Source organism: Eriocheir sinensis, unplaced genomic scaffold (genome assembly GCF_024679095.1).
Source record: "Eriocheir sinensis breed Jianghai 21 unplaced genomic scaffold, ASM2467909v1 Scaffold286, whole genome shotgun sequence".
Classification (NCBI taxonomy): domain Eukaryota; kingdom Metazoa; phylum Arthropoda; class Malacostraca; order Decapoda; family Varunidae; genus Eriocheir; species Eriocheir sinensis.
Genome location: NW_026111594.1, coordinates 312,096 through 339,690, shown reverse-complemented (window position 1 = coordinate 339,690; position 27,595 = coordinate 312,096). Strand labels below are relative to the sequence as shown.

General features: G+C 43.9%; 3 long non-coding RNA genes across 3 annotated transcripts; 2 read left to right on the top strand and 1 right to left on the bottom strand.

Annotated features, from left to right (window-relative positions):
- Positions 1 to 1,074: 1,074 nt before the first annotated feature.
- On the top strand, positions 1,075 to 8,146 carry LOC126991457 (uncharacterized). The gene is made up of 4 exons (XR_007745522.1): positions 1,075 to 1,239; positions 2,235 to 2,462; positions 2,926 to 3,077; positions 8,035 to 8,146. It is a non-coding gene; the product is annotated as an uncharacterized LOC126991457 (long non-coding RNA).
- A 375-nt stretch (positions 8,147 to 8,521) lies between these two features.
- Positions 8,522 to 24,722, top strand: LOC126991455 (uncharacterized). The gene is made up of 6 exons (XR_007745520.1): positions 8,522 to 8,652; positions 15,194 to 15,321; positions 16,096 to 16,262; positions 22,276 to 22,376; positions 22,640 to 23,104; positions 23,649 to 24,722. It is a non-coding gene; the product is annotated as an uncharacterized LOC126991455 (long non-coding RNA).
- Positions 17,898 to 19,499, bottom strand: LOC126991456 (uncharacterized). The gene is made up of 3 exons (XR_007745521.1): positions 18,707 to 19,499; positions 18,241 to 18,568; positions 17,898 to 18,194 (listed from the first exon to the last, which is right to left on the bottom strand). It is a non-coding gene; the product is annotated as an uncharacterized LOC126991456 (long non-coding RNA).
- Positions 24,723 to 27,595: the final 2,873 nt, after the last annotated feature.

Here is a 27,595-nt window from a genome sequence, read left to right as displayed (position 1 = left end):
GCCCGAGGACGTGGTGGTCGAGGAGGCCGGGGGGCGGGAGCTCCAATAGTAAGACCAACGCTCATAAGATTGTTTCCAGTGCCTCTGCCGCAGCAAGTATTAATGCTGACGGTAGTGACGACCATAGATGGGCACGATAACAGAAAATTAACCTTATTCCCGATACCCGATAACTGATAATGGAAAACCTTATCGGTGATAACCGATATTCGTTAACTGCAGACACAAATATAAGCGATAACCGATAACCGATATAAATCCATTATTCCGATACTAGCTAAAGTCCGGCAAATCTTAAGTGGCGGCTCTGACGTAGACAGCCCGCTAGACACTGTGCTATGTCTCCAACTGACCTCGCGTACCGTGCCTCTCACACCCTAAGTCTATATACTACCAAGTCGGGTTATGTGGATGACAAAAGTGAAAAACTTCTGCGCATCTTGTGAAAAGTGGCAACTCAGCGAACGCCGTGACGTCAGTGGAGGAATGTAAGGGGGAGGAGGAGGAGGAGAGGTGTATTTTGGGATATCTGTTGCCTTGTCTCTCTGTCCCTCCACTTGTATGATCTTCTACAGTATCTCAGCTTCTTTCTAGTTTTCTCATTGCTTTAGCTTTCCTTCTTGTGGTCTGCGGTGTGTGTGGGCTGCTGGAGTGGAAGCTCACAGTGTCAGCCTTCCTCCCTTTCTGCCTGATTTGTCTCTCATAATAATAACTGTAATAAGAAGGAAAAGGAGGAGGAAGGGGAGCTCAAGTTGGCTTGTAACACTTTTTGCTTCAGCTCTTGGAAATCAAACTAAACTAAACCATTTGTTTTACCACTATATGTTTACTATAAATAGTACATTCAAACCTCTGCAAAGTTGTGGTCAATTACTTGGTGTTCCTCTCACAACCCACGCCACAACTGGGCCACAATATTTGCTGATGCGTAGACTGACTGACATCTTGCAGGCTTTTAAGTTTAAATGTTCAAATAATACATGACATTATATCTCATGAAATCTGTATATAACATATGACATAATATAGCCCAAGAATTTATGTACGTATATACTGCATGAAATTACGTCTGCAGTTGGCGATGACATTTACCGTCTGGCGAGGGAGCAGCCGTGGGTGGTGGCAGCAACTCATCGAGCGGCGTGGAGGAGGGAGCCGCCAGGGTGGACCACGCCTACAGCCTGCACGTCACCGCCCGCCATGCACTAAGGGCTGTGGGCGTGCATGACCGCCAACCAAGTAAGGGACATGTTTTTAAACGTATCCTATTTTTGTGCATATGTCCATTTTCCTTGTCCTTGTATATCATTGTGTGTTCTCATCCTGTCCCTGTGTACCCTGAAGTAAATTCCTTCTGTCCCTGTAAATACTTCTGGTCATAAGAACATTAGGAGTCTGCAGGACCGCCAGTGTGTGTCTATGGGTATCCTCCCACACACACACACACACACACACACACATTGCAATCCATCTGTGTAGATTATGAATACGAATGATTTAGCTGAAATGAACAATGAAGAATAAAAATGTATACAAATATTTGGCCCATGAACAACTGTGCTCAACTGTAAAAAAACAAAAATAGATGATAAAACTCTGGAAAATATTGAAAAACGAGGAAATTAACAGCCCTATCTTCCAGCCTCTCATTCTTCTTACCGTTGTCAGAGCAGCGTCCAGCAGGCTTTTATGTTGATGCATTCACTATTCCTTTTCCTCCTCCTCCTCTCTCTTCTCTTTCTCTTCCTGTCTCCCCTTCTCCTTTCCTTTCCTCCTCTTTCTCTTCCTTTCCCTCCTCCTCTTTTCTTCCTATCCCTTCTCTTCCTCCTTTTCTTCCTCTTCAAAGCATATATATTAGGTAAGGAGTTGGAGGAGGAGATAGAGAGATAGAGAAGGAGAAGAAGTAGGAGGGGGCAGGAAGAGAAGGAGGAGCAGGGGATAGGAAGAGAAAGAGATGTAGGAAGAGGAAGAGGGGGAGGGTGTTTGTAGTGCGAGCCAGTCCTTCAAAACCATTCTGTCCTAAATGTGGGCCCTGAAACATTGGTGTGTGCTCATTCTTTTTTCCTTGGTGAGAGCAGCGTCCAGCAGGCTTTTTTGTCGCTGCTAATGTGATTTTTGTCCATTAAGCTGCCTCCCTTGCTGTTGAAAGAAGCTTGTAGCGACTGCACTCTTCCCTCTGTACGTGCATTGTCTCCTATAGTAATGCCTTGATGAATGCTGCTTTCCCATTTCAGAGACTCAGCCCAGAGGAAGAGCCAGGCCAGCACCACCACAGGGACAGAGGACGATGAGGAGAGTGTTCCAACGCTGCTCCAACTCAAGGTTCATAGGCCACACCCTGAGCCCTGCCAAGATGTCCTGCCAGGTGGTCGGCCTCCACCCCTACACCTCCCACTGGTTCCTCCTGCTGCCCCACTACAAGGATGTGCCAAGTATGCCCTCCAGCCTGCAGTCCTTGGATGGTGAGTGCAGTAACGTGCCCCCATGCCTCACCCACCCTCGCCTTCATGTCACCTGGCAATGCAACTCTGCCTCAGACTCCAGTAATTTATGTTCACCCACCCTGCTGCCAGCATTTGTTAGGATATAGGAACACACCAATGCTTTTTTATTCCCCTTTCTCCTCCTCCTCCTCCTTTAGATAGTCTATTTCAGAGAGACACCAACACAATAACACGCAGCAACGGTATGAAGTTGAAGGGAAACTGATGTAACACATTGGTGCGCAAAAGTTTTTTTCAATAATAGAGTCGTCGATCACTGGAATAGACTCCCACCGTCAGTAGTTAGCGCACAGAGTCTTCAAGTCTTCATTGGATAAGTATTTCAGGGATATAAGATTATACTGACCCTTCTTTGCATGTTTTCAGACAGATTGCAGCAAGACCTCAACCTAAATCCATATTATTCTCTCCCACAACCTAGATTGCAAGTAGCGTAAGTTAACAAAAGAGTAAAGCAACAGTTAATGTCCGCATGACAGATGGAGTGAGGTGTGGGTGCAGTAAGGTGACAGGTTACTGGTGCGTGCCTAGTACCGCCGGTAAAACGAGGATCAAGCCTCCACCTCACCCATCGTGAGTATTAGGAGGGATTCTGGGGCTGTCCTGTGTAGGCCACTTGGCCTCTTCAAGTCTGCCTGTGTTTCTATGTTCTTATGTTCTTATGTAATGAAGTCATTTTCCCCCACAGCTTAGGTTACCAGTAGTGTAAGTTAAGGGTAGTAATTTCCTCTTATTTCTCTCTTTACTCTAAAATTTCCATGTCCCTTTCTTCCTTAAAGGTACATGGTGTTCTCTTCTAACTACTTCCTGCACGTTGCCGGAGGGAGAGGTGGGTGGGAAGGAGCCTTCATCTTTTCTGTCCTGTTCTACCACACGTAGATTACTAGTAGTAGCGGTAGTAAACTGACACCCTCGCCATAGACCGATAGGTCTTCTAGTGTCTGTTCTTCCTATGTATTCCTCCTCCTCCTCCTCTTCCCCCTCCTCCTCCTGTTTTACTACTCTCCATTATCAATCAGTCAGCCAGCACCAAGCTTAACAAGGACAAAAGGCATATTTAAATGCATTTTTACCATGATAAAAAAGTATAAAAATATAGTGGAAAATTACAGAGTTGGCAATGATTAAATCAAATTGATTTAATCAAATGATTAAATCATTGATTTTTTTTACTAAAAAATCATGATTTTTTTTTTTTTTAACTAAAAGTCTTCCATAAGTTAAATGATGTGCTCCAAAGATGGTAAAGTAAAACAACCTATTCATATGTATTGATTCATTTATTCTCTTCGAGGTATATACCCCCCCCCCAAAAAAAAAAAAAATAAATAAATAAATAAATAAATAATCCTACATTGTTATATCCTCTTGCTCTAATGTTGCCAACTTGCCATATGTTTTTTACTTGGTAAAAAATCGGGCGCCTTCTAAGCATCAAAACTATTCCAAGGGTGTCAGGCCTATCAAAACGCCAAAAAGACTATCTTTTCACAGCATCCAAAAAGCTGTATCTTATCAAGTTATAAAAAAGCTTACACTGCCTGGATGTTATCAAATCATCAAAAACACTAGATGGCTTCAAAGCATCAAAAATGGATAAAATCAAATCAATGCATCCAAAACTTCATATATTTCCAAAATGTCAAAAACATCTTCAGATCTTAGCAAAACATCGACACATTATGTTCAGGTCCAGCAGATGAAGCGCGAGGCAGCACAACAAGATACATATCAATATCAGTCTTTATTTCAAGTGACTTTTTTTTACAATAAATAACCTAAGAACCATAAAATTGAGAGTGTCATTCTTCCCTCTGAGGACTGGGGTTGCAATTAATCAGCAGCGTTCAAAACTAGAAATGAAGCAGCAGTATTTCATATCTTGCTGAGTGAATATTTCTAATCACTCCTGCACCTGGCCCCTGCAGATAGGACATGGATACCTCATGGTTTCTGTGACGCTGTTGCAGCCTACACAGACCTGTGCATTATTGCAAGGCCTGAAGCAGATCGTTCTCTCTAGGGGTGCCAGACACACAGCGCAGGGACAATGATTCTGTTGCTGAGAAGGTTGATTTTCTTAGTCAACAGCAGCTTCATCAGCATCATCTGAATCGTATCTGTCTCGAGTGTGGGCCGCCTCTAGAAACTAAAGGTGCCTGTCCATCGTGTGGCCCACAGCTGAGATAAACTGCATGTGAATATACTGTCCATTTCCATGGTGGATGTTACCCCGGATAATGGAGTAGTTGGCCGGCATCTTATTGATAGATGGCACTTTACATTTCTGTTAATTCCTCAGGCTGAAGTGCTCCTGGTGCTACAAGGTACAGACCCCGTTCTGATCTGTCAAGGGTATGACTGAGGCTTTCATTGATATTGCCTCGTGACCCCGAACAGAGTATCACTTGTTAGTTCGAGAATTTGGTTCCCAAGTTAGTCTCGATCATACTGTGTCACACCGCTTTACTCGTTGATGTAGAAACATTTGCATTAATGGTAGTTGTGATGGTGTACCATTGTCAGGTAGTTGTGATGGTGTACCATTGTCAGGTAGTTGTGATGGTGTACCATTGTCAGGTAGTTGTGATGGTGTACCATTGTCAGGTAGTTGTGATGGTGTACCATTGTCAGGTAGTTGTGATGGTGTACCATTGTGATGGTGTACCATTGTCAGGTAGTTGTGATGGTGTACCATTGTCAGGTAGTTGTGATGGTGTACCATTGTCAGGTAGTTGTGATGGTGTACCATTGTCAAAGTCGTAATATCCCATAGTGTCATCATGGACTAGACTTTTGATGCTTTGATAACTTTGATTTTTTTTATGCTCTGATGACTTCTAACAATTTGATGCTTTGATAACATCTGGATTTATTGATATATTGATGCCTTCTCATTTTTGATGCATTGAAATGATATGAACTTGTTGCTACACTGATGGGATAAGGGTAAAAAGCTGTTTTTGGCAAAATGGAAACATTGGAAAATTTGATGGATTTAGTTTTTTGCTGATTTGATGAAATGACAGGACCAGTTTTTGACACATTGATGCTCCCCCAAAAATCATCCTCCTTTAGTCTTTACTAACTTGGCAGGCAATGTATCATAATAATAACCAAGGTTAGCAACCAAACAGTAACAGAAGTAGATATTCTTCTCTGTGGTAATAATATAATATTCTGTCATGAAAATGACAACTTCAGGCAACTCTATCTGTCCTAAACCTGCTCCTGTACCAAGTACTGAACAAGTATGTATCTGGATCCTTGACTGTGCTCAGACTTACAGGCCCTAAACTTAAACTTAAAGTAACCTATGGAGACTTTCAAATCACTCAGCAGGATATATATTTATAAAAAAAATAATAATAATAAAAAAAAAATCTGAAAATTAAAAAAAAAAAAATCAATGATTTTTTGATTTCTTTGATTTAAAAAAAAAAAATCACCAACCCTGGAAAATTATTCTAGCTACTACTCCTCCTCTACCCCCCAACACCCCACTGCATTAGAAAGCTGGACAGCATGACGATAGGCTTGATCAAGGTCATTCATTATGTTTGAGTGCCTGCAGTGGCCGGCCCTCACTACCAGTGCATGATGGATGAGTGGAACAGAACTGGCAGCCATGAGGTGGGTGTCATAATGAGACTCCTTCAGGAAAACTAGAATTAATCCTTGGCAGAGAGGACTGGTGCCATTACTTACTAGAACTATCAACAGTGGTGTTCCACAGGGCTCTGTCCTATCACCCACTCTGTTCCTGTTATTCATCAATGATCTTTCCATAACAAACTGTCCTGTCCACTCATACGCTGATGGCTCAACTCTGCATTATTCAACTTCTTTCAACAGAAGACCCTCTCAACAGGAATTACATGACTCCAGGCTGGAGGCTGCAGAATGCTTAACCTCAGACCTTGCTATCATTTCTGATTGGGATAAAAGGAACCTTGTGTCCTTCAATGCCTCAAAAACTCAATTTCTCCGCCTATCAACTCGACACAATCTTCCAAACACCTCTCCCATATTCATCAATAACACTCAGCTGTCACCTTCTTCAACACTAAATATCCTCGGTCTATCCTTAACTAAAAATCTCAACTCGAAACTTCACATCTCTCTCACTAAATCAGCTTCCTCGAGGTTGGGCGTTCTGTACAGTCTCCGCCAGTTCTTCTTCCCCGCACAGATGCTTTCCATATATAAGAGTCTTGTCCGCCCTCGTATGGAGTATGCATCTCACGTGTGGGGGGGCTCCACTCACACAGCTCTTCTGGACAGAGTGGAGGCTAAGGCTATCGAAATTTTCATGCTGACTGCTCTTCGAAACTTGCTAACTGCATGCCTCCCCCCCTCCCACAGCCACGCTGCACACGACTTTCTACTCAAGCTCGTCCCTATACTGTCCAAACCCTTTATGCAAGAGTTAACCAGTTACTCCATTCTTTCATCCCCTTCACTGGTAAACTCTGGAACAGCCTTCCTTCGTCTGTATTTCCTCCTGCCTATGACTTGACTTCTTTCAAGAAGAGAGTATCAAGACACTTCTCCACCCGAAATTGACCTCTCTATTGGCCACTCTAGACTTATTGCTGTATGAGCGGAACAGTTATTTATTTTTTTTTTACATCTTTTTGTTGCCCTTGAGTTGCTCTCTGTGCTGTAAATAAAAAAAAAAATAGAATACCATTAAATAATGAGAGTAAACTTATTTGCCCGGTTAATATTGATAGAAAATAATAGAATACAAAAAATGGAGAATATATATAGTAAAGTCACAACCATAAGTATTGTATGGCCACGGGGACGCTCACATAACTTACGACTCATGTAATTCTTAGAATGGGAAGGGCAGCTACATGGAGGCTTACCCAAGTTGACCGTATGGGGTGCAGTCAGCGGGTGAGTGAAGAGACGCACCTTAAACATGCTCCTTGTTAGCAGTGGTGACTAGCTGTCAGCAAGCATGCAGGCAGGCCGTCACTGTTTTGCCACCCTCAGAATATACTGCAAGTGTTTGTGACAAGTATAATTATGACTTGGCCAAAGACATAGTTGCCCCTTTTGTGTTACATGACTGTTGGTAATATTCCTTACAGTGTCTTGCCACCCTCAGAATATACTGCAAGTGTTTGTGACAAGTATAATTATGGACTGGCCAAAGACATAGCTGCCCCCTTTGTGTTACATGACTGTTGGTAATATTCCTCACAGTGTCTTGCCACCCTCAGAATGTGCTGCAAGTGTTTGTGGTTTAACTCTATCCTCTCCAAGGGAACTGGAGTACTCTAATGATGGTGATTATTACTGATGTCACTGCTTAACTTGTGTGTGTGTGTGTGTGTGTGTGTGTGTGTAACCAATATACATTTTTTGCTCTGCCAGTCACTAGGATTATCTTAGGTTGAATTTCTCATGTTGAAAGTCCGACATCATGTGTAACCAAGCCTAAAACGATTATCTGATCTAGAACTCCTCACATGAAAAGTCCAGCATGATGTGTAAGTCTGTGGCGCGCACCTTTCAGACCCTCCGCGTGCCGTGGATTAAGGCCAACCTTAACGTGTGCATATCTGGTGAGCTCTGGGACCACCCTGCCCTCCCTCACCCACAGGGATGAGCTTATCAAGGAGTGGGCGGTGAGCCAGGCCTCACGTTGCCTCTCTTCCTGCCAAAGAGATAACAGGCTGAGGTGCTGGAGAAAGTGCTCCTACTCCTCCTTATGCAGTGCTTTTGTTATGTCACTGATTGATGTACTTTGTCTGCCCTTGGATAGGTAAAGAATCATTTAGATATGCAGCATTGCTGGCCTGCTTTTAATGAAGGCTGTTTTCATGCCTCTCTCTAGGCTCAGGGGATGAGCTCACTGATGATAAAGAATTAAATAAAAGCTCAGAAGTGTTAGAGGAAGGTAGCTGGTGAAGATGCAGCTCTCCAACAGCCCAACATAACTGCCACTTTTATCCTCCTCCTGCAGAAACCCTCCACTCTCTGACGTGTGTTTTGGCCCGCAATGTGTACGCCCTCGGCATCAGCATTCTTCCGCTGGAGCGCGTCGGTGAACGGCGACTCGTCAGGAGGGGCTTCACCAAGCGCTCCGGCCTGGATGTTAGTGCTGAGTGTTGCCTCCCAGATAGTGAAGTCGGTTAGTCTGAATTGGTCTTAGAAATCACTGCGTTTACCTCAGTTTACTAAGGAGGAAATTACACTGAAATCTAGGCGTCCGGATTCTGATGTGCAGGGATTTGTAAGGGATGTGAGTGCCTGAGTGTTGCTGTTGGTGTCGTGGAAGTCCAGGAGTCTGAATTGGTCTGAAAAATCCCAGTAAAATTTATTTTTGCTAACGGGATTTTGTAAGCTGAAATATAGTTGTCCAAATTCTGAAATGCAGGAAATTCATAAAAGTAACAAGTGCCAGAGTGCTGGTAGTGATTCAGTAACAGTCTGTCAGTACAAATTCCATTGCTCTGAAGAATCTTAATTTTATAACCTGAATTTACTGAGGTGGGAAGTTGTCAGCTGATGCAGGATTGCCCAAAGAGACATCCTACCTACCATCCTGTCCTTCATCCCATCCTAAAACACATCCTAGCACCCTGTCCTTGAACCCATCCTAAAACACATCCTAGCACCCTGTCCTTGAACCCATCCTAAAACACATCCTAGCACCCTGTCCTTGAACCCATCCTAAAACACATCCTAGCACCCTGTCCTTGAACCCATCCTAAAACACATCCTAGCACCCTGTCCTTGAACCCATCCTAAAACACATCCTAGCACCCTGTCCTTGAACCCATCCTAAAACACATCCTAGCACCCTGTCCTTGAACCCATCCTAAAACACATCCTAGCACCCTGTCCTTGAACCCATCCTAAAACTGTTGTGATACAGTGACTTTACTGTACCCAACGTTTATGTTTCTCGCAAGACACATGAACCACACCAAGACAACTCCACAAAAAGACACACAAACCACTTACCACTAATACAGCAGGGGTGCCTGGCTTTCCCCTACAAGCACCTCCCAGCGTTACAACGATAATCCTAACAGGCCTGATAGTAATACCTAATTGTAATCACTGTAGGAGGCACTTATCTTTCGAAGGGTTTCAAAGAAGTGGTCTCTTGAAGTAAGTTCTGGAGGAGTACTGTTGTCCTCGAGACTAAGTTTAAATCAGCACTGCCGCGAGTTAATATGGGGCGAAAGCGCTGAGGTGTTGTTAGCTTGAGAGCAGGTGATGTTGTGGGCCGAAAGCCAACCATGTAGGTCAGAAGGGGTATTTTGAATTATCCTTGCCGCAAGGGCAATTATTTATTATTTCATGAAAGGAAACACTGAACTATTGTTATTCCTTTCATGGTAAATGTGTTTAGTCTTCAGGCAGTGAATACGATGATACTGTCTCGGTCTGGGAGCCGATGAGCGAAGTATGTAAGTACCATCCAAGGCTTATTTGAGCTCAGACGATACTCTTAGTTGGCTTGAACTCTTGGCCCGAGACTAGTTCCATAAAGGAAATCGTTAATTTGTCTAATCCCCTGGTTAACTGACCTAATTCCTAACAAAACACATCCTAGCACCCTGTCCTTGAACCCATCCTAAAGCACGTCCTAAAACACATCCTACCATCCTGTCCTTGAACCCATCCTAAACACATCCTACCATCCTGTCCTTCAACACATCCTAAAACACATCCTAGCACCCTGTCCTTCAACACATCCTAAAACACATCCTACCATCCTGTCCTTCAACACATCCTAGCACCCTGTCCTTGAACCCATCCTAAAATCATGTCCCTTAGCCCTTCCTCAAACCCATCCTGGCACTCCCTCTTCCACCATTAACGGTAAAAAATCCGAATGGGGTAATGTTACCAGTGGGGTTCATCAAGGTTCAGTTGTAGGCCTGCTTTTATTCATTGTCTATTTCAATGACATAGACAATGGGATAACTAGTGACATAGGTAAATTTGCAGATGACACAAAAATAGGTCGCACTATTAGGACAAGGGAGGATGTTAGAGCACTGCAGGAGGACCTTAACAAACTGTCAGCTTGGTCAGAGAAATGGCAGATGAGTTTAATATCACCAAGTGTAGCGTACTAAGTGTAGGAACACAAAACCCATTACACGGGTATAGTTCAGACTCCACATCGATAGGCAGGTCTAAGTGTGAAAGGGATCTGGGAGTGTTGGTGATCTCTGACCTAAAACTAAGGAAGCAATGTATTAGTGCGAGGAATAGGGCTAACAGGGTATTGGGTTTTATTAACAGGACGGTAACCAACAAAAGTGCAGAGGTCATTCTCAGACTCTATTTAGCGTTAGTTAGGCCACACTTAGATTATGCTGTCCAGTTTTGGTGCCCACACTACAGAATGGACATCAACTTGCTAGAATCAGTTCAGAGGAGGATGACCAAGATGATTCAGGGACTGAGGAACCTCTCATATCAAGATAGGCTGAAACATCTAAACTTACATTCTCTAGAAAGATGAAGAGTGCGGGGAGATCTGATAGAAGTATTCAAATGGGTCAAGGGTTATAACAAAGGCGATATAAGTAAATTACTGAGAATTAGCCAGCAGGATAGAACTCGCAGTAATGGATTTAAATTAGAAAAGTATAGATTTAGGAGGGAAATTAGCAAGCATACTTTTATCTAGTTTTTAGAGGCAGGAACGATGGCCAGAGGGCGGCAGAAGAGAAAGGAATGTATGAGACTGGTGTCTATTAATGTGAATGGTTTAGGTGGTGAGGAAAAGAGGAGAGTGATGATTGAAATTTTTTTAAATGTTAGAGTGGATGTGTTGGGAGTGAGTGAAACACATATTCGAGGAACTGGCGTGAGTGATGGTAGAGAGGGTACGTGGGAGGGTGTGCCTGGGGGGGTTGTATGGACGGGGATAGATGAGAAGTATGGAGGCAGGAGTAAGGAAGGATGTGCTACTGTGATGTCTGAAAGAGTGTGGAATGGTGTGACTGATTATGGTTGGAAGGGATCAGGAATTGTGTGGGTGAAAGGAGAAGACTGAGAGAAGGAAGCTTTTGGGAGGAAGTGAATGCATGTTTGAAGAGTTTTGAAAGAAAGGAAACTTTTTATGATGGGAGATATGAATGCTAAAGTGGGTGATGAATGTGTGATGGATGTGGTGGGAAAATGGGGGATAATGGAGAGTGCCTGGTGGATGTCTGTGCTGAGAGGGGAATGTTCCTAGCGAACACCTTCTTTCAGCACGAGAATATCCACTGATACACATGGAGGAGGGGAGAAGATAATGAGCAAAAAGGATTGATTGATTATGTGGCAGTAGATGAAAGGCTTAGAAAATAGATTTGTGACACAAAGGTAGTAAGAGGAATGTTCAATGGATCTGATCATCTTGCAGTGCGGGCAAAGTTAAAGCTGAAAGAAAAGTGGGTGTTTGAAAAGAAAGGTGAAGTAAAAAATGAAATATTCAAGATAGAAAAGTTACAGGAAAAATAAATAAAAGATGAGTATAACCGTGAGATGGCAGAGGCCTTAAGTGAAAAATGGGAAAGTGTAAAAGATAATACAAATATTGAAAAAGGTTTTGGAACATTTTAAGAAATAACGGTAAATACAACAAAAAAGTGTTAGGGATGAAAGTGGTGAGAGATGGAAAAAGAAAAGGAAATTCCTGGAGGAGAAAAGAGATAAGGAGGATAGTAAAAGAGAAAAGGGAACTTTTTAAGAAAACTCAAGAAAGAAATGTGGCTAAACAAGTAAAAAGGGAAAGGAAAAGAAATATAGAGAATGCAAAATGAAATTAAAACAAGCAATAAAAGAAAGTAAGAAGAGAGTTGATGAAGACTGGAAAAAGACTAAGTGAAAAATATAAAGGGAACAGGAAATCATATTGGAAAGAAGTAAAAAACGAAAGAAATGCAGAAAATATCTCCTCAAATAAAATAAATGAAGTTATGGAATCGAATTGAAAGATTTTGAAATACTGGGAAGCTGTGAAAGAGAGATGGAGAGAATATTTCAAAAACTTAATGAATTTTGAGGATGGACGTCCAGCAGCTGTAACAGCAGCAGTTTTGAGTAGAGGCAGAGGAGGAGTATATAAAGAAAGAACTATAACATATGAACAAGTAAATCAGGCAATAAAAAGATTATAAAATGGAAAGGCAGCAGGAATTGATGGAATCACAGCAGAAATGTTGAAGTGTGGAGGAGATGAAGTCGTGAAATGGATGGTCAAGATATGTGAAGTAGCATGGGAGGGGGGGTGCCAGCAGACTGGACGAAAGCCATCATTGTCCCAGTTTACAAGGGGAAGGGCAGGAGAGGGGAATGTGGGAGCTATAGAGGTATAAGTCTCCTGAGTATACCCGGAAAGGTATATGGAAAAGTCATAATAGAGAGGGTGCAAAGACTTACAGAAGAGAAAATCAGTGAAGAACAAGGAGGCTTCAGGAAGGGAAGGGTATGTATGGATCAGATATTTGCCTTCAGGATGGTACTAGAAAAAAATAATAGCAAAATGAAAGAAACTATACGATGCCTTCATTGATTTGGAAAAACTTATGACAGAGTCGATTGGATTGCATTGTGGGATGTTTTAAAGATTTATGGTGTGGGAGGAAAACTGCTTAGTGCAATGAAGTCTTTCTATGAGGATGCATCTGCATGTGTCAAAATTACTGGAGAAACAAGTGAACATTTTGAGATAAAAGTGGGCCTAAGACAAGGGTGTCACCATGGTTATTCAATATTTATATGGATGGTGTCATTAGAGAAATGAAGGGCAAAGTTGGAGAAGTTGGAGTAAGACTGTTCGATGAGGGAGGGAAGTGGGTACTGAATTCAGTACTGTTTGCTGATGACACGGTGCTCATTGCAGAAAGTGAGACTGGCCTACAAAATTTGGTCAGTGTTTTTGACAGTGTCTGTAACAGGAAAAAGCTGAAAATGTCAACAAAAGTAAAGTGATGGTTTGTGAGCAAAGTAGAAGTGAGGTTGTAGATTTTGTATGCCCTGAGAGTGGGAATTGAATGTGAAAAAGAATGCAAAATATTTTGAATGGTGAAGAAATGGAGGAGGTCAATGAGTTTAAGTATCTTGATCAGTTATGTGCAAGCATGGTGGTACGGAGGGAGAGACAAGAGAAAGGGCATTGCAAGGAAGAAGGGTGATAAGGTCTTTGGGACGAATCATGAATGGCAGAAGTGTGAGCATGGAGGTAAAGAGGGATTTGAGAAATACAATAATAGTACCAACCCTCACATATGCAAGTGAAACGTGGGCCTGGAATGAAAGTCAGAGGTCTAGAGTGCAGGCAGTGGAAATGAGTTATTTGAGGAGTGCTTGTGGTGTGAGTAGAATGGATGGAATGAGTAATGAAAGTGTGTACGAGCATTTTGGAATGTGTCACAGGGGTGAAGGGAAGTGTGGAGTGGTGGAAGAAGTGAAGCGACAGACTTTAAAGTGGTTTGGCCACATGGAGTGAATGGAGGAGAGTAAGATGACCAGAAGGGTGTATGTGAGCGAGATAGAAGGAGGGAATGCTTGAGGACAACCTCCAGTGAAATGGAGGGATAGGGTGCAAGAGTACATTAGGGAGAGGGGGGAAAGATCCTTGAGAAACTTTGAGCAGGCAAGGAGGGAGTGTCTGGATAGAGGAAGATGGAAGCTCTTCTGCCGTGGCCATCCCCTGGTGGGAGCTCCTAGGAGCAGGCGTCGATGAAATGAATGAATGAATGATCAAGCATTGGTTTAGTAATAGGGTGGTGGGGGAATGGAATAGACTCAGCAATCACATAGTTAGTGCAGGGACGATAGCTTGTTTTAAGAGTAGACTGGATAGCTACATGGACGAGGATGACAGGTGGCAGTGAGGTGTGGGTGCAGTAAGGTGACAGGGTACTGGAGCGTACGCCCGTACCGAAGGTAGACGAGGATCAAGCCTCTACCTGTAACTCCTGAAACTACACCTCCTCACCCATCGTGAGTAGTGGGGATTCTGGAGCTGCCCCGTGTAGGCCACTCGGCCTTTTGAAGCTTCCTGTGTTCTTATGTTCTTCTTATGTTAGCACTCCTCATAACACCTCCCAGCACCTTCCTTCCTTCCCTTCTCAGCAGCCACCCTTTAGTGCTGTTGAGGCTGGCAGCCTCCCCCTCATAACACCTCCCAGCACCTTCCTTCCTTCCCTTCTCAGCAGCCACACCCTTTAGTGCTGTTGAGGCTGGCAGCACTCCCCCTCATAACACCTCCCAGCACCTTCCTTCCTTCCCTTCTCAGCAGCCACACCCTTTAGTGCTGTTGAGGCTGGCAGCACTCCCCCTCATAACACCTCCCAGCACCTTCCTTCCTTCCCTTCTCAGCAGCCACACCCTTTAGTGCTGTTGAGGCTGGCAGCACTCCCCCTCATAACACCTCCCAGCACCTTCCTTCCTCCCCTTCTCAGCAGCCACACCCTTTAGTGCTGTTGAGGCTGGCAGCACTCCCCCTCATAACACCTCCCAGCACCTTCCTTCCTACCCTTCTCAGCAGCCACACCCTTTAGTGCTGTTGAGGCTGGCAGCACTCCCCCTCATAACACTTTCCAGCACCTTCCTTCCTTCCCTTCTCAGCAGCCACACCCTTTAGTGCTGTTGAGGCTGGCAGCACTCCCCCTCATAACACTTTCCAGCACCTTCCTTCCTCCCCTTCTCAGCAATCACCTAAGATGGAAGCCTTGGGTCTGCCTGGGTCCCTGCTGCCGCTGTGGTCACTCTCCCCGCCCCTGCCCGTGCTGCAGCCCTCAGCCCCGACCTCACCCTCATGAACTGCTCTGACGTGAAGGTGAGGAGAGTAGAGGTGTTAGTGTTTGTTTCTGTCCCTTTCTTCTTATCCTCTTCACTTGAGTGTCTTTGAGAACTATTTCTTATTTTTCATATTCGTGTCTGCTCATTATGGGGACTTTGATTGTGTCTATACCAGTTTTTACTTCCCCTTGATGCCCCTTTTATTGATCTATAATAATAATAATAATAATAATAATAATAATAATAATAATGTCTGGTATAGTTTTGATTCAGCCTCCTCTGTGTGTCCCTTAAACTACTGTAATGTCATGGTGGGGAGGGACAGAGGCATTGTGTGTGTTTGCAGCCCTCCTGCTGTGTACTCCTGATTGCCTGCACCTCCCTACACAGGAAACAGAGGAGGCACCTACATGTGTTTATTAAGGTGGACAGCATGATTCTACTCTCACATGATAACTTCTTCAATGTGATGCCAGGGAATGAAGATGCAGCTAACTCTTGCATTACAAAGTTGGGCAGCTTGACTCTACTCCCCCTTTTTATCCTCACATATGATTACTTGGTCAACTTGCTGCCAGGGAGTGAAGATGCAGGCTAACTCTTGCGTTACAAAGCTGGACAGCATGATTCTGTTCCTATTTTTCACCCTCACTCATAATTACTTGGTCAACTGGACAGCATGATTCTGTTTTTTCACCTCACTAATAATTACTTGGTCAACATGCTGCCAGGGAGTGAAGATGCAGGCTAACTCTTGCATTACAAAGCTGGACAGCATGACTCTATTCACCTTTTTCACCTGCATTCACAGGATCACTTGGTCAACATGCTGCTGAATAGTGGAAAGTGTGACCGTGGTGGCGGACAAGATCGCTGGCCCTTTCCACCTTGGCCATCCACCTCTACCACGAGTTGGCCCACCAAACACTCCACACCAAGGTTAACAAGGCCATCAATGTGCTCCAGGCATACCTCAAGGTTTGGCTTTACTCCCCTCGTTGTTTTGGTGGTGTAGTAAGTGTGGGTCAGGGATGTTGCGGGATTCAGTTCCCGTCTTTTGTCCCTCCCTCATCCCTGATCTCCCTGTCCTTATACCAACAAGAACCAGTCAGTCAGTCCCTCAAGGTCCGGGTATGCGGGTGAAGTGTTTTCACCTCAAGGAACTAGACGTCCCTGCCCTGCATAGTCTCAGGTCACCCTTGGACAAGGTGTAATACCTGATCTGTCTCCCGTGCCAGTGTCACGGTGAAGCCTCTGGGCAGCAGCAGTGGTGGATTGGATTGCAGGCAGAGGATCTCTTTATGAGACAATGGCTGGAGTTCCAGGGTCCTAGTCAGCTGGACCGTGCCTAATTATTTAGGCCTGCGGTGTAGAGGAGTGTGGCGACCTCTTCACTAAAAAGCCTCCCTGGGAACCAGTTGTCGGTGTGAGCTCCCCGTCCCTCCCTTCTATCGACGGTACTCCCATCCCTATTCTGCATAACAGCTGGTTCTTGTTTTCTCCTGAAAGAGATGTCTTCCGTGGGTCATTTGAGATTGTACCTCCCGGCTTCTAGGTGGAGTTTCTGAGGTTTTTTCTTATACTCAAGGAATATTTCAGCTTTTTTGTCTCTCAGGAAGGGCGTCTGATACTCTCTAGAGTTGGTGGAGAACACCTGGTGACAGGTGCCACCGGCCAGGCCTCGAAAGGGTCGCAGAGTTGGGTTAGACGTTTCGGAAAGTGGGAACGAATTGCTGATTCCTTTTCTTTCTTTGCCAGCTCTGCTCTGTGTGACTACACCGGCCCCATTCTATGGGACAAAACTTCAAGGACAATTGCTGAAAAGTGCCGGGTTGTGAAAGTCTCTCTCGTGACTGAGGCTCAGGACAAGCGATTGGTCTTTGAGGCATTTTCAAGACCCAGTGGGGCGAACTCCCAGTGTTGGAGGCATCTAACACATCAGTATCTAATTTCCATGCACAATTTTATCCAATTCAATTTATGGTCACACTTTAAGTTATTTTGAAAGCGCTTTTAATATTTGCCCTAACTGTTAACTCGCTTAAATTTCTAACAATGCCTTCGAACCTCCGTAAGTGTGACGTCTGTCCCGGACGATTTGCAGCTCAGTACTTCCAGCTGAGTAGAACTTGCCGCCTCTGCGTTCAAAGATTACAACTTCAGAAGGCTGTGACTGAATTTGTTTTAAGTAATGTGGCAGTGACTCCACCATCGATGGTGGAGAGGCCCTCCACCGAGACTGTGCCCTCTCCAGACGACCCTCCTGCTTCACGGGAGGACGTGTTACCTGCCTCACAGGTTGACTCCCAGCCTGCCTCACAGGCTAACTCCCAGCCTGCCTCACAGGCTAACCCCCAGCCTGCCTCACAGGCTAACACCAGCTTGCCTTACAGTCTAACCCCGAGCCTGCCTCACAGGCTTACCCCCAGCCTGCCTCACAGGCTTACGCCCAGCCTGCCTCACAGGACAACCGCCAGCCTGCCTCACAGGCTGACCCCCAGCCTGCCTCACAGGCTAACCCCCAGCCTGCTTCACAGGCTAACTCCCAGCCTGCCCCACAGGACAACTTCCAGCCTGCCCCACTTAACGCTTCTCTTCCTGCTTCACAGGATGTCGGGTTCCAACCTGTAAGGAATGGAGCCAAACCGAAGCAGGCAACCAAGGATTTACTGACCCCCACTACCTTCAATAGGTTCCAGGTGCTGGCAGACACCATGGAGGATGAGTTCGAGACTCGCCTAGTTGGGGACTCCATGGTGCGTGGCCTGCACACTCCTGCCTTTCCTTCCCTTACCATTCACTGGCACATCCACACACACCCATGCACACCTTACTGCCCCTATCTTCCCTGTCATCCACTCTATCCTGGCACCACACCACCCATGGCCATCCACACACACCCATGCACACCTTACTGCCCCTATCTTCCCTGTCATCCACACACACCCATGCACACCTTACTGCCCCTATCTTCCCTGTCATCCACACCACCCTGGCACCACACCACCCATGGCCATCCACACACACCCTGGCACACCTTACTGCCCCTATCTTCCCTGTCATCCACACCACCCTGGCACCACACCACCCATGGCCATCCACACACACCCTGGCACCACACCACCCATGGCCGTGATGATAAGAGTATAAAGAAAAATTGTCTTCTGATATGAATAGTCCACTGCAAAATAAAGGTCTGTCCAAGCATCTTCCACCTGGTTCTCTTGTCTGGTGTTAGTGTGCTCCATCCTGCCCCAACAAAGGTTATAATTCCACCTCTCCACCTGGTTCTCTTGTCTGGTGTTAGTGTGCTCCATCCTGCCCCAGCAAAGGTTATAATCCCACCTCTCCATCTGGTTCTCTTGTCTGGTGTTAGAGTGCTCCATCCTGCCCCAGCAAAGGTTATAATTCCACCTCTCCACCTGGTTCTCTTGTCTGGTGTTAGTGTGCTCCATCCTGCCCCAACAAAGGTTATAATTCCACCTCTCCACCTGGTTCTCTTGTCTGGTGTTAGTGTGCCGCACAGTTGAGGTTTTTCAGTCACTGCCGAGTGGCCTAAGACTACCCACATGCTGGCCTGAAGACCACCCATCAACCTGGGCTCTAGATAACCTCTCCAAAGAGAGGCTGAAAGATGAGTTCCGGGGGGCAGCATGGGCCAACACAAGATGGCGCCACTATCAACACTCGCCTGCGCCAGAACGGGCTGGGCCGACCATCAGGCCCCACCGGGAAGAAGCCTTGGGCTGACCATCAGGCCCCACCGGGAAGAAGCCTACCGGCGCAATAGGCCGCGACAAAAAAAAAAAAAAAAAAAAAAAAAAATTTGGTGTATTGAGGTCTTTGCAAAAGATAACTATAGATCCACAGTATTAGATTACTGTTGATATTCATCTCTGGTAATTTGTTAAGTAAAATATGTGGCTGAATTGTAATGAAAGCGCTGCTAAAATCTATAAATATAATTCTAACCTGTGAATTTCAGTTCTAAATGTTCGTAAGTTTGGTGAAGTAAGGTTAACCCAGCATCCTGAACACTCATACCTTGACAATAAGCAAATTGCAAAATATCTTTCAAGGGATCTACGCTTGAACAAATGTACCTCTTCACAATGTGCTCCAAACATTTCATTATAATTGATGTTAAGGCTACGGGTCGAAGATCATTAAACTCCCTTGGGTGGTTGTTTTTGGGTACTGGAATAATCTCTGACATTTTCCACATCCGGTACTGTACTCTGATCAAGTGAAGCTTGGAAAAGTTTACACAGTGGATCAGCAAGTTGATCGGCACAGGATTTTAGTAGTTTAGAACCAATTTTATCTGGTCCACTTGTTTTTCCACATTGTATAAGTTTCATGGAGTTCATCGTATCATCAAGAGTTATTATTATTCGTTCTACATTGATGCCTAACCATTGACAAAATATTTTCACATTCAGTATTAAAATGGTGCACATCAAACCTTGCATAAAAGGAGTTCAAATCATTTACATGTTTGGTGGGTCTTTTAATGACCTTTTCTTTTAGAGCCACTCAGTAGTTTACCCTGTCCAAGCATCTTTTGACTTATTTGACTTAAATAAGTTTTCAATTTTAACTTTATTTGACTGTTTAGCATCTAGTATTTTCCTATTTAATTGGCTTTGTATCACTTTACTTTGCATGCAGTCACCATTTATAAAAGTTCTCTTCTTTTCAATCAATAACGCTTTGATATCAGAATTTATCCAGGGTTTGTTATTTGGATAAATGCTAATTTCATTAGTTGGAACAATCATGTTGGTACAAAAGTTAATTTATGAATTTAAAACATCTACATTTACATTAATAGAGTTGGACTTATTATACAACACATCCCAGTCTGTACAATATATGAATTTAAAACATCTACATTTGCACTAATAGAGTTGGACTCATCATACAACACATCCCAGTCTGTACAATATATGAATTTAAAACATCTACATTTGCACTAATAGAGTTGGACTCACTATACAACACATCCCAGTCTGTACAATCAAAACAGCCTTGAAGACTCACCATGTGCTCATTATTCCAATCCTGCACCTTAATTTTCTTGCACAGTTTACATTTCAGAGTTTGCTTACATGTGGGAGCCAAAAACACCATATTGTGGCCAGATTTACCTAATTTAGGCTTTTGATAAGAACGATAACCGTTCCTTACATTACAATACATTTTATCTTAAATATTATTATCTCTAGTGGGGCAAGTTACAGTTTGCTGATACAAAGGTACATATGGTTGGAAATTACAGTGGTTAAAATCCCCCAACACTTTCATAATTCCTTCAGGATTTTCATTTTCGTATTTTCTAACACAATTTAGTGATAACTTACTCGCTATTGCCTCAGTGGCATCAGTCAGGATGTATACAGTTATAATCGTCACATTATTAACTTCACGTGGTAGGTAAAAGGTCTACATGATATTACTAAATATTCCAGGTCGTCACAACAAAATGTTCCTTTATGTTAACCTGAGTACACCATCTCTCATTTATGTACACCGCCGCCCTCCTCCCTTCTGTTTCACCACGTCCTTCATGTCTCCCCTGACTATCAAGAAACCATCAATATTTACTGTTTCGTCAACATCCTTGTCTGCAAGCCAGGTATCTGTTAATGCTATGAAGCTACTCTCTCGGTAGTTCCCTATATATTCACAGTTTGCTGCTAATTCATCTATTTTATTTCGAGTTGATTGTACATTACCGAAAGTTACTGTAGGCAGTGGTGTCCTTATACCCCGCCTCCTCAATCTCGCCTGCACTCTACCTCTCCACCTGGTTCTCTGTCTGGTGTTAGTGTGCTCCATCGTGCCCCAACAAAGGGTTCTAATTCTACCGCTCCACCTGGTTCTCTGTCAGGTGTTAGTGTGCTCCATCCTGCCCCAGCAAAGTTTATAATTCCACCGCTCCACCTGGTTCTCTGTCTGGTGTTAGTGTGTTCCATCCTGCCCCAGCAAAGTTTATAATTCCACCGCTCCACCTGGTTCTCTGTCTGGAGTTAGTGTGCTCCATCCTGCCCCAACAAAGGATCTAATCCACCTCTTCACCAGCAGGTGGAGAGGTGGAATTAGAACCTGTGTTGGGGCAGGATTGAGACTAACACCAGACAGAGAACCAGGTGGAAAGAATTATAACCTTTACTGGGGCAGGATGGAGCACACTAACACCAAACAGAGACCCAGGTGGAGGTGGAATTAGAACATTTGCCGGGGCAGGATGGAGCACACTAACGCCAGACAGAGAACTAGGCGGAAAAATGGAATTAGCCTGCATTAGCCTGAACAGGGAGGAGTATACTAACAGGACAGGAGAGTTAGAGCATCCTAGGAAAGGCCATAATCCTGTAGTGGACTGTTGATGGTTAACCTGTCCGCTGCGATTGTCAGGGATTTGTCCTTCGCTGGTAACCTGGTAACATACACTCCCAGGTCTTTCTCTGCCTCTGTGGTGGATAGTGGAGTGTTTCCCATGTGGTATTGGTGTGCTGGATATCCTCTCCCAAGGTGCAGGACTTTACATTTTCTTCATTGAATTATAGCAGACACTTTGTTCCACTCCTGTAGCTTGGTGAGGTCTTCTGGTAGGAAATCCACAGTCAAGGGTTAAACATAGTAATGTAATGCCATTTTCTTGCATGGGATGTGCATTAATACTGTGTAACCCTAATGTGAAAGTTGTCATGTGTGAGAGGAATGAAAAGTCATGTTTGGTTGTTGTTCAGCAGTACAGTGATCAGGATCCTCAAGCAGACCAAGCACTGGGGTTTGGGAGTGTATTTTTTCTTTTTACAATTCTTTGCCGAACTGAAGGGCTTGCTCAACAGTTATTTAGCAAGACTGAATTAGTTTCCATTCTTGTCTCCAGTATACTGATGGACACAAAGAGGTGAAGCTTGTGGTTGTTGCAGCATCTTTTTTCTTCTTTCTACAAACACTGTTTTTCAACTTTCTTCTGCAGAGCCCATCCAGCGCTGGGCCCGGCCACTGCAAGCCTTGTTGGGTCAATGTGTGGGAAATCAGCCAAGGTGGAGTTTGAGTCGGTCGGCCTCAACCATGAGGGTGCGCATGGAGTCATTGTCATGTTCCGTTGATAACCTCCTAATTGATTCATGTTGGTTGATGTTTCACTCTGATATTGCAGTAAATATTTAGTTGTATCATTGTGCATCATCTGGATAACCCCAAAGTGTTCCTAAGGTATAATGATTGAATGTTTTGACAAGAATATGAACATTCACTCTTAGTTAGTAAGAAACTGTGTATGTGAGGTATTTGTTTCCATGTTATTCTTTTTTTTATTCTGATTATTTCCTCACTCTCAGGCTGTGTGAGCGGCAGGCTGGCCGTGAGCCTTCTTGGGAGTGCTGGGCGGCCTGGTGCCCCGGCTGAAGGCAAGCAGCCTCCCTAAGACACCCAAAGACTGGCTGACACAAGATCTTGTGCTGGTACTGGTGTCTGAAGGCTGTGCAGTGGTGCGGACACAGGCTCAGAGTGCCCAGGTGGACCAAGATGCTGGTAAGTGTTGCAGCTGACAGATTACTGACAAGGGAACAGGCAGGGAATATAAACAAAACAGACATGGTAGTTATAAGTGTGGCCAGTGTCGCCTCTTCTTATTCTTTATAAATGTTTCCAAGGTTGCCGCCTGCCTGGGAGCAGACTCACAGAGGTCAGCGCAGGGCAGCAGGACAGCGCCCTCAGCAGTGACGATGAGTCTCTCCATGAAGGCTGCACAGCAGCAGGCCACCGTCGCCCGAGAGCATCCTGAGGAACACTTCAATGTCCAGGTGAGAAGCCTTGAGCTTTTTTGGAAATTATCCTTGGGAAAACTTATGGTATAAAGCATCTTTAACCCGTCCGCTGCGATGGGCATGTATTTGGTTTCATTGGTACCATGAAAACATGTACTACCAGGTCTTTCTCTGGCTCTGTGGTGGATAGTGGAGTGTTTCCCATGTGGTATTGGTGTGCTGGATATTCCCTCCCAAGGTGCAGGACTTTATATTTTTCTTCATTATTGTAGCAGCTACTTTTTGTTCCATTCCTGTTGCCATTTTTTTCATTATTGTAGCAGCCACTTTTTGTTCCATTCCTGTAGCTTGGTGAGGTCTTCTGGTAGGAAATTTGCAGTCAAGGGGTTAAAGATGCATATTTTTAATCAAAACTGATATTGAAAATCCTCTTGCATTCTCTAAAAAGCAAAGTCAGCTCAGGATTTTCTCCAACAGACTCTTTTGTAAGGTCCAGTCCTTGTTAGTGACTGCCGGTGAGAGGCAACACTTGGGCAGGGGGTGAAGCTTGGGGTGATGATGATGATGAGGATTGTTGCAGGTGTGAGGATGTCAAGCCACCACAAGCCAGGAGGGAAGTGGCTGCTGGGGCCAAGACAGCAGGTGAAGCAGAACCCTTAAGCCTCAGGTCTTCACCCCTGGACGAAGGAGGTGTTTCTTGGCGGCCAAACTCGGGAGACTCACCAGAAAAGACCTTGGTAGATGATGCAAGTTTTGCTCGCTGGAGACCACAAGAGTATTCACCCGTGCCTCATATTGTGGGTGAGGAGAGCAGCCTGCACCATCTCCCAAGAGGTATGTTTAACAGTGAGGCATGCACACAGGCAGGAAGCAGCACTACAGTCACCAGGAGACATTTTACATAAAACTGGCTACAAAATACTGCTGCTGCTGGCCAGAATGGAGATCAGGTTCAGCAGGATCCCAGCAAGGTGCTCTCTTTACTTCTTTGTGTGATTTTGAAAACACTTCAGCAGCCAAGGGGAACGCTCAAGAGAAAGTGTCATATCTATGCAAACCTTCCTGCAGGGGTGAGCTGAAAGGTGAAAAATGTAGTTACCACGACTCCTTGGAGAAGAGAGACACCATTAGTAGTTTGGTTGGTGAGAAAGCTTCACCAGTCATGCTGCTTGTACAGGGGAGAAGACTTCAGTGTTGTCCTCCAGGCCTCTTTGCAGCGGGTACTCTAGATCAAGCAGCAGACCAAGTGTCTTGCATGTGTGTGTGTGTGTGTGTGTGTGTGTGTGTGTGTGTGTGTGTGTGTGTGTGTGTGTGTGTGTGTGTGTGTGTGTGTGTGTGTGTGTGTGTGTGTGTGTGTGTGTGTGTGTGTGTGTGTGTGTGTGTGTGTGTGTGTATTTACCTAGTTGTGAAATACCGTACTAGGCTCGTGCTGTCCCATCTCCATAATGCTTATTATCCAGTTTGGCTTTAAATTCATGAATCGTTTTGCACACAGTCTCCTTGTCAGTCCGTTCCATGTTGTTATACTTCTGTATGGAAAACTGTATTTCTTGTCATTTCTTATCACTGCCTCTTGTCACACTTCTGTCACGTACCACTAGGTCTTCCCTGTCCAATTTCTCCAATCCCTCTTGTATCCTGTACAATGCTATTAGGTCCCTCTCTCTTCTTCTCTAGTTTTGTTAGTCCCAATTTCTCCAGTCTTTCTTCATAGGTATGTTCTCTCAGAGTTTCCGGTAATTTAGTCGCTGCTCTTTGTACTCTTTCCAACTTTCTAATTTCTGTCTTCAACATAGGTGACCACACTAATGCTGCATATTCCAGTCTTGGACGTATCATCGATGTTATTAGTTTCTTTACCATTTCTTCATCTAAATATATTAATGCTGCTTTTATGTTTCTAAGAGGATTGTATGTTTCCCCAGTTATCCGGTCTATATGTTTTCCAAAGGATAACTTGTCTGTTATGATCACTCCCAAATCTTTTTCTTCAGTTTTTTTTCATGATTCTTTCATTACTCAGAGAGTAGTTCCCCGATATTCATCTACTGCTCTTACCAAACTCCATCACGCTACACTTCTCTGTATTGAATGTCATTTCCCATTTGCATGACCATTCGCTTATTATATCAAGATCTTGGCTCAGGGCTACACAGTCTTCTTCATTATTTCAGCATCATCAGCAAACATATTCATATAGCTTGTCGCCCCTTCTGTTATGTCATTAATATATATTACAAACATAATCGGAGCCAACACCGATCCTTGGGGGACTCCACTGGTCACTTCCATCCAGCTTGATTTATTATTCCTAATTACTGTTCTCATTTCTCTCTTCATCAAAAAGTCCATAATCCAATCCAATATTGAACCACCCACACCTCCAACATGATTAAGTTTCCATATTAATCGCTTGTGTGGTACTTTATCACATGCCTTCTTTAAGTCCAGATACACACAATCTGCCCAACCGTCCCTTTCCTGTATTATATCAATTACTCTTGAATAGAAGCTGATCAGATTAGTTACACAAGACCGTTCTCCTCTGAATCCAAATTGGCTATTTGTTAATGTACTGTTTTCTTCTAAATACTCCACCCATCTGTTTTTTTATAATTTTCACACACATCTTTGCTACTACACTTGTTAATGACACTGGCCTATAGTTCAACGGGTCTTCCTTACTTCCTCCTTTATGTATTGGGACGATGTTAGCCCTCTTCCAGTCTCTCGGTACCTTCCCTTGTGCTTGTGAAACATTAATCAAGTTGCTCAACTTTTCAGCTATTTGCTGGTTACACTCTTTTAGCACCCAATTTGATATACCATCCGGTCCTGCTGATTTCCTCACATCCAATTCTTCCAATAATTTTATAACTTCATCTGCTGATGTTTGTATTCTCTCCAGACCCATGCACTCTATTCCCCGGCACTGCATCTACACCTTCAAACTCACTCTCCTTTGTGAACACTGTTTGCAAACAATTATTCATCACTTCTACTATTTCACTTATACTATCAAAAGTTTCACCACTAACTTTAACTTTCTGAATCTCATCTCTATTTTATCAACTTTCCATTTATGAACTCATAAAGCAGTTTTGGCTGGTCTACAATATTTTTTCTCAAAATTCCTTTTTCTTTTCTTCTTACTTTGACATAAGCACTCCTCTTCCTCTTGTACTCATTCCATAGATCCATCCTCCTATTTTTCTCCATTTGTTCCATGCCTTCTCCTTATCCTGCTTGGCGTCAACACACTTTCTATTGTACCACTCTTCTCTTGATGTCTGGCCTTCTTTCATCCTTGGTACACACTTTTCCACTCCTTCGTTGTAAATCAGTAGAAAGATAGCCCATTTTTCTCCCCATTTTCAGCCTCAAAAAAAGTATCCCATTGTGCTTCCTCAAAATGTTTCCCAAGTTGTTAAAAATTTGCCTTATTAAAGTTAAACCATTCTTTCCTGCAGTCCTCATTCCTGTTTATTTTACCTCCTCGTAATATGTACTCGATAAGTACGTGATCGCTCTTCCCTATAGGGCTCTTATAGTTCATCACCTCTATGATATCCAGGGTGATTATCAAGGCCAATTTAGATGGCTCGTCTCCTCTGCATCTCATATTTTCTTCTACCCACTGTGTGAGGACGTTATCTATAACCAATTCCAAAACCTTATTCCCCCATGAAGCTTCACTTCCCTCCGTTGACCAGTTTTCCCATGACACTTCCTTACAATTAAAATCTCCCATTATCAGAATCTTATCTTTCTCCTCCAGCAATCCAATGTATCTTCCAGCTTCTTCTTGTACAATTCTTCTGTCAATGAATTGTTTTAGGAGGACATACACCACTACGATATTTCTGCATTCTCCCTTTGCAGTCTTTTGTGTGTGTGTGTCTGGGTGGATGTCTAGATCAGCACAGGGGTCAGAACACATCATAATAAGTAAGGGTTGTATCTGGGAGAGTCCTGCATGTGTGTGTGTGTGTGGCTGGTGACCGAGTACAATGCTTTACATCTTTCAGGGAGGGCAACATGATCTCCCTTCCATCACACTTGCACATTCTGCCTCATTCTTCTCTTTCCTCCTCATGGCCTTCAACATTTCCTGATAGAAATTCTTCACAAGAAGCAAAGGTTCTAAAAATCACAGTAAATTATTAGAAATAACTTTTATTTTACTTACAGAGCCAGATGTATTTTGTGTACCTGAGAAGAGATGAATTATTATTATTATTTTGTTTTTTACAGCAAAGGAGACAGTTAAAGGGCATAAAAAAAAATAATGAAAAAAAAGCCCACTACTTACTGCTCTTGAATGGAGTACATAGGAGCTGCCAAAAAGAGAGGTCAATTTCGGGAGGAGAGGTGTCCCGATACCCTCCTCTTGAAAGAGTTCATATCGTAGGCAGAAGGAAATTCAGATGAAGGAAGATTGTTCCAGAGTTTACCAGCGTGAGGGATGAAAGAGTGAAGGTGCTGGTTGACTCTTGCATAAGGGGTTTGGACAGTATAGGGATGAGC